Source organism: Macrosteles quadrilineatus, unplaced genomic scaffold, assembly GCF_028750875.1.
Source record: "Macrosteles quadrilineatus isolate MER2022 unplaced genomic scaffold, UCM_ALF_1.0 Scaffold_4__1_contigs__length_99947679, whole genome shotgun sequence".
In the NCBI taxonomy this organism is placed as follows: Eukaryota; Metazoa; Arthropoda; class Insecta; order Hemiptera; family Cicadellidae; genus Macrosteles; species Macrosteles quadrilineatus.
In genome coordinates this window covers 85,913,693-85,931,063 of record NW_026542597.1, presented here as the reverse complement: position 1 = coordinate 85,931,063, position 17,371 = coordinate 85,913,693, and positions in this window count along the sequence as shown.

The window sequence follows — 17,371 nt, the reverse complement described above, 5'->3', positions numbered from 1 at the left end:
AATATTCAAAACAATTTCATACAATAAGATTTAGCAATTGTAATTTTCTAAATCAAAACTAAATCCAAAAACTTAAATAAAAAATACTTTTTAGCAATTCAGATTGCTGAGTCTACATATATACAGAGTGAGTGTTACCTATTTTAAAGGAGAATTGACAAAATTATATAGTGAATATAATTCGGCTAAGTTTTTAAATAATAACTTGTGCACACTTTTGACTCAAAGTCCCCCGGTGCATGAAGTTTGGCTAAGTTTTTAAATAATAACTTGTACACACTTTTGACTCAAAGTCCCCCCGGTGCATGGAATTTGGCTAAGTTTTTAAATAATAACTTGTGCACACTTTTGACTCAAAGTCCCCCCCCGTGAGTGAATTTGGCTAAGTTTTTAAATAATAACTTGTACACACTTTTAACTCAAAGTCCCCCGGTGCATGAAGTTTGGCTAAGTTTTTAAATAATAACTTGTGCACAATTTTGACTCACTTAAAAATAGTAATAACAAAATAAGTTATTTTTTTGGATAGAGAAGCAGCACACAGTTGACATGTAACTAAAAAACAAAGTTAGCATCTTCTATATGATGGAAATTACATTTTAGACAATTTCAATTAATGGGAAATAATAATTTAAATCAGAATTTTAAATTTTAATATTCAAAACAATTTCATACAATAAAATTTGGCAATTGCAATTTTTTAAATCAAAACTAAATCCAAAATCTTAAGTAAAAATACTTTTTAGCAATTCAGAATGCTGAGTCTACATATATACAGAGTGAGTGTTAGTTATAGAGAAGACTATGTTACCTATGTTAAAAGGAACTCGACAAAATTATATAGTGAGTATAATTCGGCTAAGTTTTTAAATAATAACTTGTGCAAACTTTTGACTCAAAGTCATGAGTGAATTTGGCTAAGTTTTTTAAAATAGACTTATATACATTTTAAGTTCCTTAGTGACTGTTCAAAATACTCTAAGTGTTTAAAAATAGACTTATATACATTTTTTACAAGTTCCTTAGTGACTCAATTCGGCTAAGTTTTGAAAAATGGACTCGGGAAATTAGCTACACTCCTAAGTTAAAAGAAATACAGAGTAGGCCTATGAGTACAAGCATCAATTACGTCACCAATTGATCCCATGACCCGACACGCGACAACATATTACAATAGTCTAGCTTAGATGTCAAAGACTTACCAAAACAAGAAGATCCAGGTGGAAGAGTTAGTGATGATTCCGTAGAATGCCCCCCTTATATACCACAAAATTGTCTAAATTAATTTAGAACTTAACAATGGAAATTGAACAAACTGAAATTGAACAATTGAATAATTGAGGTCAATCAATCAAACATATTTGGTAATTGTCTAAACCTGCCCCAGACAGACTGGCGCCAGACAGGCAGAGAATGTTGACAATTGGTTTTGATTGGGGTCATTAGGTTACACTCACAGTCATTCATTTGAGTCAGGCATAGTTTACACATAGCCATAAGCGTGCCCGAGTTCGCGCACAAACCTCACATGATTTTGAAAATATACATGGGAATGGATGTGGATTTGAAATTTTAATGGAGTTTGAACATTTATATAGGCTTGTATTGGACGAGATCCAGGTCTTTAAAAAAGTGGCCTAAAAAAGCTCACCATTTCCAGACGTAATTTTTAGTATTAACAAAAGTAGAAAATTTATATAGGGGTGTATAGGTCGAGAGCTGGGTCTTTAAAAAAAGTGGCCAAAAAAAGCTCTTCCATTTTTTTCTCATTTTTCCCCTATAAAAAGTGCCCTAAAAGTGCCTCTAAAATGCCGAAAGTGGGGTCATATTCTGGTATTATATCTACTACAGTATTACACATCTACCATAGCCGTAATGTTCTACCACTTCACCTACACAATAGAGAAAGATAGATTATTAAAAATTTACAAAATATCACAAATCATTCATGAAATTAAAAAAAAATAAACATAACTGTAATAAAAATCCTACTTTGGCAGTTTTCATTGCGTATCATAGTTTTTTGTTGATGAAAAAAATAATAGTGCTGCACCCTGTTGGTAAATCTTATAAATGTTTAATGCTTCTGCACATAATAGAACCAACTCTTTTAGTTGACACAGCTGGCTAAATTTATTAATTCCCTTTAAAAATATGAATACTCATAAGGTTAACATGGGGAACTGCAGAGCCACTGGGGCGGAGCCCGAAAGAATTTTTGAGATAAGAATATGCCTATATGTTAATCGGGAATGTGAGCTATCATCGTGCCAAATTTCAGCCCAATCCGACCAGTATTTTCTGCGTTTACTTGTCACAAACATACATCCATACATCCAAACTTTCTCATTTATAATATTAGTAGGATAGGATTACAATGCACACTTTACTTTTGGTTTGAATGTAAGATTTTAAAAATAAATATAAGTTTAGCACTAGTATTAAAATAAACATTCATACTTGATTGAAACCGCTTTAAAGGAAAGGAAACAAAAAAGTAGTAAAAATCAACGTGCCTTCAATTGAAATCGCAGCATGCTGTTAAATTAATTTCAGCTGATGCATCAGGGAGTCTTGACTACCATGGTGTAAAGACAATGATTTTTTAATCCGTGATTACATCCAAGCAGAAACTGTGGAAAGACAACGGTATTCTTGGCCTTGTCAATCCCATACTCCATTGATCATGAACGTGTCTGGTGTGATATGTCATTATATACCGCAGTATGACCTCCAACTCCTCGGTAGTTCCTCGTCATCGCAGTCACTTCTGGGGAGTCTTCTAGTCATTGGCCACCGGGGATGACCACAAAGAGAAGAAAGACCAAGTAAAAGATTATAGAAAACTGACACTGCCATCAAGAATGGGGAAGAAAAGCTGCTACGTATGTTACATTTACTTAGGGAGTTGACTTTGAACGAATAAAGTTTGAGTAGAAGACGATGTCCATCTCTTATGAATGTGTGTAAGATAAGAAGAATGTCTTTTGTATCTTTCTTACTAAAAAAGCGTAATACCTGGTTTTGACGTCTCTGTCTTGAATTGTGGTTATATATTACCTAGAGGAGGCTATAATACTCTAAGTACATTTTGCCAGCATTTTCAGGGCCTGAGCCGGTGAAATGTTCATAGGGTAATATAAAACTACTACTCAATAACAGAGACAACAAAAAATGTAATACCAACTTGAATATAAGTTCTTTGACCTTGATTTACTCTGAGAATATAAACTAAGCTGTTTCTTTATGCGGGTCTGAATCCATTTGTAATCCAATGATCAAGGACGGATGAGTTATGTGTCGACAGTTCAAAAACATTAGAATTTGCTCCATAAAGAAGTAAAAAATCTAGTTAGAGGTATATTTAGATGATGAGGAAATTTGAGCATCAGGCAGATATCAGAAATGTTTAGAGGTACCTACATTCTAAGAGACTCCCAATGTATTGTTTTTCCCTTACTTTTTGCAAACTTTCTGGAGTTTTCCCCCGTTGGATTGGGAAGTCTACTTTACCTCCTTTTCCAATCAAGATTCGTCGTAATCATCATATTCGTGCCTACCCAATTTCAGACAGTTAGGGACAATCAGCAATAATTCCATCTTGCAGCGTTTCCTGACGGAGCGACCACGGAAGAATCTGCGTCTCCTTGGGGGTCGTCCAAGGTCTGTACCTTACAGGGTGTCCAAGGTGTACGGAAGGAAGTCAACTGGGGCGTAGCCCTAGGAACCGGTCCAGTAGGAGTCGCGACCTCTGGAAAATATATATGTACTTTGGACTTGCAGAACTTCGGGGTCAGAATGTTTACTGGAATGAATGAGGTGGTCGGAAAAATCATAGTGAAATGACATGCTGGTTTTTTGTTGTTGTTGATTACACCTTGTGTTTTCTGATAGCATAGCACACTTGCAAGTGTATGTTATGCTGATTATAATCATATACAGTACTTTGAATACCACAAAATACTTTTCGTCCTAATGTAGAATGTGAAACCAGTTATCATTTTTTCACATCCAGTTACGTGTGCAATAACCAATGCAGTTGCATTGGTGCAATAACCATAGAAGTAACAGAAAACGGTCTCATTGCTCTTTAGGTAATATTTTGTATCCTGGTAGCTAGATTGAAATAGTTGTATTGTGTAATTCATGACTGTTTCATTGAGTGTTTAGGTTATGATGCTTGGCAAAAAGATCGAATGACTGAATGAGGTAAACTTCATGGTCTTATTCATAATTGTTTAGTTAGCTGTGTGGACTTGTAGTATGGATTATTTTTTTCATTGTCATTAACCAAGTGTCCAATACCTAACTCCATCGTCCTTTTAGCGAATTTCCCATATAGGGAATAAGCTAATACCGTAGTACTCATGGTAAGGCCTAGACCCGATGGATGTGGGTTTCTCGATTTTTAAACAACTAACGATCTATTGGAGCTACAAATTTGAAATTTAGTATCATTACAGATGATAGGACTTGTGAACCTTTCATTCAGCTTAGACAAAGACTTCAAATAGCGTTTTGTAATTATTAAATTAGAAACGTTAAGACTTAACACTTACTTCAAAACCCGCGCTAAGTTTCACACAGTAGCTTGAATGTACTTCGGCGATGATTAAATTCACCAAAAATGAGCATTGCGTTTTTGAACTCTAATTTTGATAAATATACTCAACTCGTTGACTACGGAGATATTTTGACTTCTACAACCCGCCCAGAGTGTTTACTACGGGCGGCCTCCCGCGGACAGAAATGGTCCGATGACGTAAGCCAAGTTCATGTTACTTTCTCTCCCCTGTAAATTGACGTTATGAAATTCATTAACTCATGTTTTGTCTACCACAGTTCCTGGATTGGTGGAGTGTGAGGAATCCTGATGATTTTCGCGGTTTCCTTAAACATCATCCCGAAGTTGCGTAATTCCAGGAATTCTTAGGTAAACTCTGTTACGGAAAACCGTTAGACAACCGAGGATGTTTTGGGGTGAGTAGTGTTAGATGTGATGTAATGGGATTGATGTGACAAAATCTTGGGTCGCCCCAGGGGTGTGTAACTGCACCACTTTTGTTTGCATTGATGTTCCTCATGAGGGGCGCAGTTTTTGTTTTGTATGCAGACAATTGAATAAAGAGGATGGTACAGAGGTCAAGCTGTTAAAATGTGTTATTATTACAAAAGATGGGTATGCAACTGGAAGTATTTCAACCAAAATATGAGGGAAATGTTAATGTGAAATATTAATGGTAGCCGTGTTGTGGATTTCTTACTTACCAGCTGGTTTCAGCCAGGAACATTGATCAAAAGACCAATGTTCATTGTTCAAGAACCCAAGGACTGGGTAAAGTATCGAACCACTAAAGAGAAATTGAATTTCCTCAGGTTCGAACCGGCGAGCTTTGAATTATCAGAGCAACATACCGAGATAGAACAAAAATAGATCAACAGACATTACATACCTTCCTTAGAAACATAGTTAGGATCCGGATATTTACTCTGATTCTCAGCAAAAGAAGCAGAAGTCTACTCAAATATAAGTAGGCTGATATAAAATAAAATTATATAGATTTTATATAGAGTCAACAAAACTTGTATTATCGTAGTACTCATGGTAAGACCTGGACCCAGGACCGATTTACTTTTTCGTTTTGAGGTCCCTAGAGGCCAAAACACCATCCGTTCGAATTCATAAAAACATTATATATAAGGATATGTGTCCATTAACGCGATAACTTGACCAAAAATCATCCGATTTTGATGAAATTTTGTACAAACGTGTAAACCTACGTTTATTCGTACGAGTTCGCGAACCAGCATGATCGGACTATGGGAACAGGGGTTTATGGGGTAAAAGTGGGGTTTTCCCATTTTTGACCTTAAAAGCTTAAAATTTAGCATTTTCTTTCCAAACCAAATTTAGTATATTGAAGCTTTATTATGCGCCTAATGGTTACGGAGAAAATTCCAAAAAACTGTAAATTTAAAATTCCCATATGTTATTTTTATGGAGAATAACTAATGTGCTGTAGTTTGCTTGTTTATGAACAAATTTTTATCACATTTGGAAAATGCATTCATTTCTTACTAAACTATTAACATTTTGCAAAAAGTTCCTTTTTTACCCTCCCTTTTGCAGCAAACCTAAGTACTCGTTAAACTAATGTTATTTAAATAGGTATTTTTAAGGAGACATTTTATTATAAATCCATTTAGGCAAATGGAAATTCGCTTAGTCTGCAGGTTTGCTGTGGCGGGAGTAATTTTGTTTCAGTTTAAAAAAAACAGTAAAAATGTTGTTTAGTATTCAAACTATAAAAACAAACAAAAATGTTGGTACCTCAAAATTGTCGTACAAACAGAATTTGTCATCTTGCAGTTGCTACAAAAAAACTTCGTAAAACTAATTTTTAATTGTTTTGTCTAGGTTCTTACACGAAATCCATTTTCAGCAATATTGAATTAGATCAAAATAATTCAATGCACGATTTCAGCTAAACAATGGAATAGGAGACCAGAAAACAACACAAGAAGAGTTACTTGAAAATTATAAATGTTTAAGTTTAACGTAAAATACATTGGTGTCCAGCAGTTTAAAATGGTGAGAACTATTTTAATCCGCCGCCGTTCAAGATTTAGGAACCACACAAGGCGTCAATTTCATAAGTTAAATATGTAAAAATGAATGCCCATTTTACCCCCATAACCCCCCCGTAAACCGCTGTTCCCATAGTCCGTCATGCTGGTTCGCGAACTTGTTCGAATAAATGTAGGTTACGTATGTATAAGAGGTGATGTTTGAAGATGGAAATCCTACTAATATTATAAATGAGAAAGTTTGGATGTATGGATGTATGGATGTATGTTTGTGACAAGTAAACGCGAAAAATACTGGTCGGATAGGGCTGAAATTTGGTGTGATGATAGTTCACATTCCCGATTAACATATAGACGCATTCTTATCTCAAAAGTCCTTTCGGGCTCCGCCCCAGTGGCTCTGGAGTTTCCCATGTTAACCGTATGAGTAATCATATTTAAAAGGAATAAAATAATTTTGTCAGCTGTTTCAACTACACAAGTTCGTTCTATGATATTAAATAGCATTAAAAAGTTATAAGGTTTACCAACAGGGTGCAGTACTATTAACTTTTTTGCATTTTGTGTCCTCTTCCCGTTGCAAAGCACGGGTACAACAGCTAGTCTTAAATATATATATAAAATGGTCAGAACATATGTCAAAATTAGGGCTATGACATAAATAAAGAAATATAAAAGTTAAAGAATCAATGCGGTACTTAATTTTGAGTATTTCTTGTAATCAGTTTTGATCTCCGGGGGGTTTAATCGAAAAAAGCACGGACTAATTTTGTTTGTTTGAGACTTATTGACACTCAGAATATATAAATAATTATTAGTTTGTTGATTAATTTAATTCACATGTTTCAGCTGATCGAATAACGTAAACAAACATTTCAAGTTTAAATAACTTGCAGAATGATATAATAGATGTTTTTTTTTAACCACTGAAAAATGGTTGATTCGTATCTTTCCTAGCGTATTGGGTAAAAAGGCTTTAAAATGACACATAATTATGAAAATTGGTGAAGAATTAAGAATGTTATTGTGTACCGACAAATAAAGTACTTTGGAAAATATAATAGATATTGTGTTTTGAACAATGGGAAATAGACTAATGCTGGTTCGCTAATTTGTTCGGGGTCAGATGATAGATTTAACTTGATTGATTAGCACACACTTTTACAGACCGAAACCATCAGATTTCAATACAAGGGGGTTGACCCAAGATAGGCCCCAATCTGTAAAAGAAATGGACAAGGACGAAGACGGAGATAGATTATTTTATTATAAGCCAATCATCGGTCTCAAGAAACACGACCCTCGGCTTTTTAAACAATATTTTTCGAGAGCGAAAATCGCATCCCTCACCTGGGCTATAATAATTGCGATAGATAGGCAAGTCATGTACTGACTACTCAAAAATTACTGCGAGTCTCAACGGATAAATAGGATTCATAGCAAATTACCACGGCTTAAAATTGAAATATTGTGATTTATTTTTAATCGACAAATGGCATTCCTTTTTGAGGATGGAGAAGAATGGAGAAGTTGTGATCGTAAAAAGAAAACTTACAAAAAATCAGGACCATCCTTGTTTATATCATTTTCAGGGTACAGTCCAACTCCCAAACGTAATGTTACCGACAGTTTGAAACAGTTCGTCTAGTCACCGCTAGGCAGCTCTTACATCGTGGTCAGGAACAGTTAATCTAATCACCGCTAGATGCCACTAAAACGTAGCTTTTAATGTAACTTAATATTATAAGTAATTTAAATGGTTTTAAGTACAATAACCAAATTTGACCTTTGCCAAACTAAGGAAAAAGTAATTTTTTAAATACCAATTTACAAAATTCTGGTATAAAACTGTAGTAGTACCGTAAATCAGCCGTTTTACTTTTTGACACTCGCAGTGATCTTTGTGTAGCCCTTACATATACCCCTCACTTCACGGCATCATCTATGAAGACGGAATCCGACCGAGCGGTAGCATCATTCTTATAATTCAACATTATTTGAAAAGCCGAGAGTTGTACTTCTGATCGAAGGCAACGATTGGTTTATAAACACCCCCATATAATGCACGGTTTATTAATTGAAGTTAGGTAGGGTGGGATAAGGAGAATCGATAGGGCATCCAATCCATCGATGTAATGATGAAACTATTCGTGGATGTAGGTTATAATATTCGCCGTATTAAACATCGATGCTTAATCTAGGCTTATCCTAAGTATTATGAGAATTATTAAAATAAATACTTTTTGTAAACTGTAATAAAATACCCCTTCCTCAGCAAGCCTGCAGACTAAGCGAATTTCCATTTGTCTAATTACAATTTCACTAAAAATATGTTAGAAGATTACTATATAGACAGGTTTGGAACTATTAGGGTTGGTTTTTTGTTTACAGTACAAACCATTAAACATGTTATTTGATTATACCTTAAAACATATAATTGATTTTGTATCCTAGGTAGCCTAACTAACTGTTCACAGTCTGAGTTAACGAAAACGTTCAATTATCAAGTTAAGTAATACAGTCAATTTCGTTTCAAATTAAATGGTAGGTATGAAACCATTTTTAAGCAATAAAAAAAAAAACAACATTGTCTCTTTTGTATACTGACCCCGTTGCAAGGCACGGGTATAGTTGCTAGTATTATATAATTATATTGTTATTACTTACACCAATGAGGGCTACTTTAAATGCTAATAAGTAAACTAATAGAACAAAGTACCATGGAACCATTATATTATATATATTTAAAAAAATATATATATTTAATGATTTGGGAGTACTTTGGTCTATGAATTTTCATATTATTTTACACTTTTATTAAATTTTGTATGTGTTTGTACGTGCTAAACGGACTGGGCTCAAATTGCACATAAATAAAGCTACAGATCCGAGGATACTTATATAGGAATATTCCTGCTTCGATATTTACCTAGGGCTCTGTCCCGTGGGCTTTCAAAGGTCTGAGGTGAGCGTTTAAAAGTAAATACGACTGGTCTCCACAGCAACAAAGATCATACTCAATCATCCAAATGTGAACAAGAAAAACAGCAAAACTGTCAAAAATGCATATTTTGATATCAACAGACTGATTTCCAATTCCACATGGGGGAGTGGGTGATTCAAACATATTAAATACTGCACTAATATTAGAAGAGTAACGGTATGAATCATAAACTATAACAAATTGTGTCATCCGCACGAATGTAAATATGATTTATCATTATTTGGAGATATGACCTCCAGATCGTTGTAGAAAATTTTTAAATCCATGGCTTACCTTACGATCCAATTTTTTTATTGTGGATGAGTAGTAGCTTCCTTTAAATAAAAAAATTGTAGTGGTAATAAAAAAAATGTGTATTACTAAGCTGTATACCTTGGGAGCAAGTTGGTCTAGTGAAAGAGCACAAAGTAATATTTAAAAGAATTTCAGGTTTGAACTAGTGTCCTGTAATGTGAAGGTGGGAAAAATAAAACTAAACTGTAACCGGTGAAAATCAAATAATAGTGTAGAAGTTAGTTCTTTTGGCTTTGTATACAAAGTAGATTCGTATAGTCTTGAAGACGTACTACATGACGTTCTCAACAGTTCGTCTATTTCCCGCTAGACAACTCTTACGTCATCGTCGTTCTCAACAGTTCGTCTCGTTACCGCTAGATGGCACTGAAACATCGCTTTTAATGTAGCGTAATATAATCAGTAATATAAATTGTATTAAGTACGCTAAACAAATTTGACCTAATCCAAACAAATGATAAAGTTATTAATTTAATAGCAATTAAAAACATTCTTGTATAAAACTGCAGTAGTACCATAAATAAGCCGTTTTACTTTTTGACACTCGCAGTGATCTTTGTGTAGCTCACGCATATAAGTCTCTTTACTTGTCCATTCTTTATTGTTGAAAATACTTGTTGATCTAACATTGTTTGAGAAGCCAAGAGTCGTACCTCTATGTAAGTAAGAGGGTCGACGATTGGCTTATAAACGCACAATATATATAAAATGATATATGACAGGAGATATAGCAACCTAGGAGATAATAGCAACCTTTAAAACAGGTTACAAATAGCACTCCAACGATAATTAAAATTTAATTTTCAAAATTTATTAACTTCTTATCCTTCCTGTTGCAGCAAACCTATGTACTCGATAAACTAATTGTATTTAGAAAGGGAATAAATGTGATATTTTAAGGAGACATTTTAGTGCCAAATTAATCAGGCAAATGGAAATTCGCTTAATCTAATAGTCTGCAGGTTTTCTGTGGCGAGGGGTATTTTTTTATTATTATTATAGGTATTCCTATTAAACTAAATTACCTTACAGGGCATAGCACTCATTGCCATTTGATAATAAAAATAAGAAATTTGAGAAAGCCATTCATTATATTGGTTTGAAATAGATAAAACTCAATACGACTTAATACATTATACAAATAACCAATTTAGAATTAGATGCAAAGCAAAACACAATTTTGAATTTTAAAATGCGGTGATAAGTAAACAAGAGATACATTAAACCTTAAATATTTGCATTTAAATCGCGGTCAAAAGCTATACAAGGGCTTCGAGCTCTTTACCCTTCATAACCAACACTTTGTAAAAAAAATTATCAACGACTTTTTTGTAATGAGTTCACATTTGATATTTAAATTAATAATATATTATTTTAAAGGTACTGTACCCAATATTAGAGCTCATTGGTATCCAACAATTATAACAGCTGATTGTTTAAACAAATATATTGATTCGCCTTCAAAGCAAAGTCGGCATTCAGTGAAGTACAACTTTAATACAACAGTATCCAGTAGATAGAAGGCGCATATCAAGCTTTATAACACTTTAGCCAATGGAAGAATTTCATTTTCATATCTATTCCGGCTTAACCCTTGTAAATGGAAAAGTTTTGGCTAAATCTGAAAAACTTTGGAGATGGTATGAGATCCTATCACTAAACAATTGTAGGGGACATCGTACTGAAAATATTATTGAACAATGGTTAGTTGTAAAGTATGTTTTTTCTTAGGTTATAGGTTATTTAATTAATGTAGCATAGATCTCTAATAGAATTAACCCTACTACTAATTGAATTAATAAAAAATGGCTGATTTTATGAACAAATGTCAAGTAACCTTTTATTTAGCATTTTTAATTATCCATCAAACGATATCAAACTCAAAATGATCATCTAAGAAATAGCTGAAATATTACGGTATTTAGAATGTAAAATGGGGTAGAATAAGGCAGAAACTAGTCAAGTTTGCCTCATTTTATTACTAAAAATCGTTATATTTAAGCTTTTTATTACTTTTTTTTGGAATTTTGGTATAGTTTGATAGATGAATTAAAACGCTAAATAAAACTACTGTACTTGACACTTTTTCATAAAATCATCCATTTTTGAGTAATTTCAGTTTAAAGAATTTTAATAGTCGCCTTCCATACAAAGTTTCATAACGATCGGTTTCAAATGTTTAAAGATAAAAATGTTTATGTAAATATTACAAAATGGTGGATATCTGGTTAAAGAAACGATTTTAGAAAAAAATATTATACTTGATTTTCTTTTTATTTTGACCTAACGAATCATTAGGTAAAATATGTCCCCACTTTTTAACACCCTGTATATTGCTACAGTTACAATTAAACATATAAATAATTAATTTAAAACACTTTATAATACCTTATTAGGTTAGGTTAAATCCAAACATTGGACGAAATGGGAACCACTGTACCAGCTGATCGTAGTCGTAGTATCTTTAACTGTTAGTTGCCGATCAATTTCCAAGTGTACACGGATTACGTGCATAATAAAATCACGCTTCTTTGTGATGTTTAATTTGGAACAATGGTGTTTGACAAAGTAAAAATTGTGCTGCAAAGTAAGTAAATGCAGCAATTAGTAGCTTTCTGTACTATAATCAGTGCAAGGAAGCCCACATTTTCGGGCAAAATTCAAATAATATATTTTCTTTTGGTCAGTGTTCATTATTTGTAAACTAATTGAAATTTACCGATACTTTATAAATAATCATGAACTCTGCGTACATTAGAGTAGTGTCGATGGATTACGTTTTGCAGGTGATCAAATTAATAATCGCTTTAGTTAAAGCATTGACTATTTTGACAGTCAACGGTTTAAGGCAACGGTAACTTTTGGGTTACTTTATATTTTATAAATTACGAGGCGTTAGCCCGTCCTACGTACGGGAATTCAGTAGTCAGTTAGAACCGTGTACAATTCAGATCAGCTAGTTTACATAAATAGAGGCAAAGTTTCTTGTAGTTTTAATGTGAAAAATCATCTTGTAAACAAATGTTGTGTGACCAAATATGTTTTCATTCCATCATAGGCCTATACGATATGCATTTTAAATCCGACATTGTAAAGTCGAATTCAATGTGACGAATTGTAAATGACATTAGACATTTATGTAAATGAGATGTAGGTTTGCAGTTAAAATCGAAGTGCAATATACACTGTGCTACAATCACAGTGGAGGGTATCTTGAAAATGACAATAGCATAGTAGGAAATATTCAAGTCTAAAAAGTTGATCAAGATATATCTTCAAAGAAATCTAATATATTTTTATTTTAACTAATAACAATAAAATCCCTTTACTATAGACCGACATTCGTAACAGTTCGTCTATTCACCGCTAGGAACACTTAAATCGTCCTTCTCAACGGTTCGTCTCGTTACCGCTAGATGTCACCCAAACGTAGCTTTGAATGTACCGTGATATTATCAGTAATATACATTGTATTAAGTATAAACAATAAATTTGACCATAGTCAAACTAATAAAACAGTTATATAATTAACACCTATTCACAAAATGCTGGCATAAAACTGTAGTAGTACCATAAATAAGCCGTTTTACTTATTGATACTCGCAGTGATCTTTGTGTAGCTCGCGGATATAATGATCCTTATTTAACCATGAATTTAATATTCCATACTTATTGTTTTACAAAAATTATTTGAAAAGCCGAGAGTCGTATCTCGTAGGTAAGTACGAGGTCGATGATTGGCTTATAAACGGACTTTGTTAATGGTATGATTATTGATTGATAATGTGAGTTTGAGAGATTTTTTAATCGTTTTCAGTTAATTAATACTTAAAGTTGATTTTTAAATTTATTATTTTGACCTTTAGTGATGTTATTTTTTAATGTTTTGTTTTTATTTTATATCTATCCATATTAATAATACGCTACATGAAACTATGTGAACAATAAGGCATTTTTGTTTTGAGATTTAACCCCACATATAGCAAAATATTCGTCTAGGTGTGTAGATTTGCAAACTGACCTTGTATTTTTGATCAAGTCCTTGGGCTCTGCCTCAGTGGCTTCAAAGATCCTATATTATCCTTATGAGAACATATTTGTTTACATTATAATCAGATGGATAATTTAATCACTGTTAATATTTTAGTTGCAATTTAAGGAAACGTGTGCTACAAACATAATGACTTGGTTGGAATGAAATATTTACTATTTTAATTTAGGTTGGCGTAAATATTACAATGGAAAATAGCAAGAAAGCCTGGACAATCTGACTTTGTGATGCTATCGCATATATGGTTCCTTATTTAGCATTATCTTAATCCCTCCGTAGAGTGAACCACATTTAAGTTAAAACTATTTGAAAAGCCCAGAGTCGTATTTAAGTAAGTACGAGGTCGATGATTGGTATATACTGTAAACGGACATTATAAATGGTGTGATTATTGTTGGATGAGGAGAGATTTTGTAATTGTTTACAGTAGGCTTAATGTTAGTCTGTTGATAGGCAACACTTTGTAAACAAATCGTTTTGCGACTTTTTGTAGTGTATTCATATTTGGCATATAGATTAATAATATATATATATATAATATGTCGGAATTGCGGCTATTTAAACTTTGTAAACTTAAGTAACATCAAAACTGCAGAGCTAAATACAATTACAATAACATGTCGCTAGATTTATTAATTCTTTCCTATGTAAATTACATAAAACATTTATTTATATGAGCATTTAGATTTGCTGCTACAGTGGGAAATTTCTTAGAAATAACAGTAGATTAGTATGAAATAAAAAAATTATGAAAATATATCTTTAAATAAGAAACTACGATAGTTTTATTATTCTAAATAAGATTAAGAATTTTCAATCGAAAAGCCAAATAGTAATCCCATAAAACCACGTTCCCATAGCTAGATCGGTGTTTAACATTAGTAAACTGATAACATTTACATATAAAAACTATTCGCAATAGACCGACGTTCGTAACAGTTCGTCTATTCACCGCTAGATGCACTTACATCGTCGTTCTCAACAGTTCGTCTCGTTACCGCTAGATGTCACCTAAACGTCGCTTGTAATGTACCGTAATAATATTACTTATATAAATTGTATTAAGTAAAATAAACCATTTTGATCCTAACCAAACGAATAAAAGAGTTATTTATTTAACACCAATTAACAACATTCTTGTATAAAACTGCAGTAGTACCATAAATAAGTAGTTTTACTTTTAAACACTCGCAGTGAACTTTGTGTAGCTCGCGGATATAAGGATCCTTACCTGTTCATTCTTTATTGGTTTACTTAAACTTGTCATTAAATTATTTGAAAAGCCGAGAGTCGAACCTCTTTTGTAAGTATGAGGTCGACGATTGGCTTATTAACGGACAATACTCTTGCCACAGCTTGTATCCTTTCTTCTTCCATATGCTGAGAATAGTCGGTTCGGCGGCGCTAGTGTAGGTTGTAAGAGCTGAAATCATTGCTGTCTTTATTCCACAAAACTTTTGTTTCCATGTTAGGTGCAGAGTAGATGTAGATATTCTTATATTTGGTTTTCAATTTGTCAAGAAGACTTTTCAATGTGTCAGCCATTGCGGCCGCCGATACTTTTTCATTTCCTGTCCCTTCGACAGTCCCTTCTACGTCAATAGCCAAGATATGATTGTTGGGATCAAAATCTACTCTAGCCAGACAGTTGTTGATCAGTGACTCTTGCGAGTCAGCTGTTTGATCGCCTCTAAAGTAGTGACAAGCCGCTCACGTGCAAATATTGGTATACTCGTACATTGCATTTTACTGATAAGATATGGACGGTGAAATACTGGACTTTAAGTACAGTTCATTGGAGTATCTAAATTATTTCCCCCCAAAAATGTTCAATAAATATGAAATTAGCAATGAATTAGAAACTGAGTTAGTTAATCATAACTATTTGCGGCTAAAACGATCTTAAATTAATTATATAATACTAATTTTTTAATTATTTAAATTAGAAACCAATCTGATTCTTATGATTCTAATTCGAAGAAATATACAAATACCCCCGCCGCGGCAAACATGCAGAATAAGCAAATTTCGATTTGCCAGATTGGATTTACACTAACATGTATGCTTAAAAATATCACATTTATTCCCTATTTAAATATAATTAGTTTAACGAGTACTTAGATTTGCTGCAACAGGAATAGAAGTGTTTTTTACGTTAATAGTTTATTAAGAAATAAATGCATCTTCCAAATTGGATCAAAATATGTATATAAACAAGCAAACTACAACTTATATATATTTTATTATAACTTATTATATTATAACTTATTCTCCAGAAGAATAACATAGAAATTATAAATTTAAATTTTTTTGGAATTTTCTCCGTAGGTAACTATTAGGCGCATTATAACGCTTCAATATACTAAATTATTTATTTTTAAGCTCTACAAAATGGTTTGGAAGGATTGAATTTTTTGCCAAAAAAAGAAAAAAACAATTTGAAAAGTAAATATCATTGGTCTTCATAGGATGAAAGTGTATACTCAATTATCTACATGTGAACAAGAAAAACAGCAAAACTGTCAAAAATGCATCTCTTTATTAATATCCACAACAGGGCGATTTTCAATACCACACAGGAGATTGTGCAATTCAAAAATATTAAATACTGCACGAATATTAGAAGAGAAATGGTATGAATAATAAACTATAACAAATTATGTCATCCGCACGAATGTAAATATAATTTAACATTATTTGGAGATATGACCTCCGGATCGATGTAGACAATTTTTAAATCCATGGCTTACCTTACGATCCAATTTTTTTATTGTGGAAGAGTAGTAGCTTCCTTTAAATAATAAAAATTGTAGTGGTAATAAAAAATGTGTACGAGTGCAAAGTAATATGTAAAACAGTTTCGGGATAGAACTTGGGTCCTGGAATGTTAAGGTGGGACATAAAAAAATAAACCGTAACCGGTAAAAATCAAATAATAGTGTAGATATTAATTTTTTTGGCTTTGTAAACAAAGTAGATTCGTGTAGTCTTGAAGACATAACTACATGCCGTTCTCAACTGTTCGTCTCGTTACCGCTAGATGGCACCATCGACATATAAAACTAACATGTCGATGGATGGCACTGAAACATCGCTTTTAATGTAGCTATGTTAATCAGTAATATAAATTGTATTAAGTACGCTAAACAAATTTGACCTAATCCAAACAATTGATAAAGTTATTAATTTAATACCTATTAACAACATTCTTGTATAAAACTGCAGTAGTACATTTAATAAGCCGTTTTACTATTTGACACTCGCAGTGATCTTTGTGTAGCTCGCGGATATAATGATCCTTATTTAACCATGAATTTAATATTCTATTCTATTCTATACTTATTCTTATACAAAAATTATTTGAAAAGCCTAGAGTCGTATCTCGTAGGTAAGTACGAGGTCGATGATTGGCTTATAAACGGACTAATGGTATG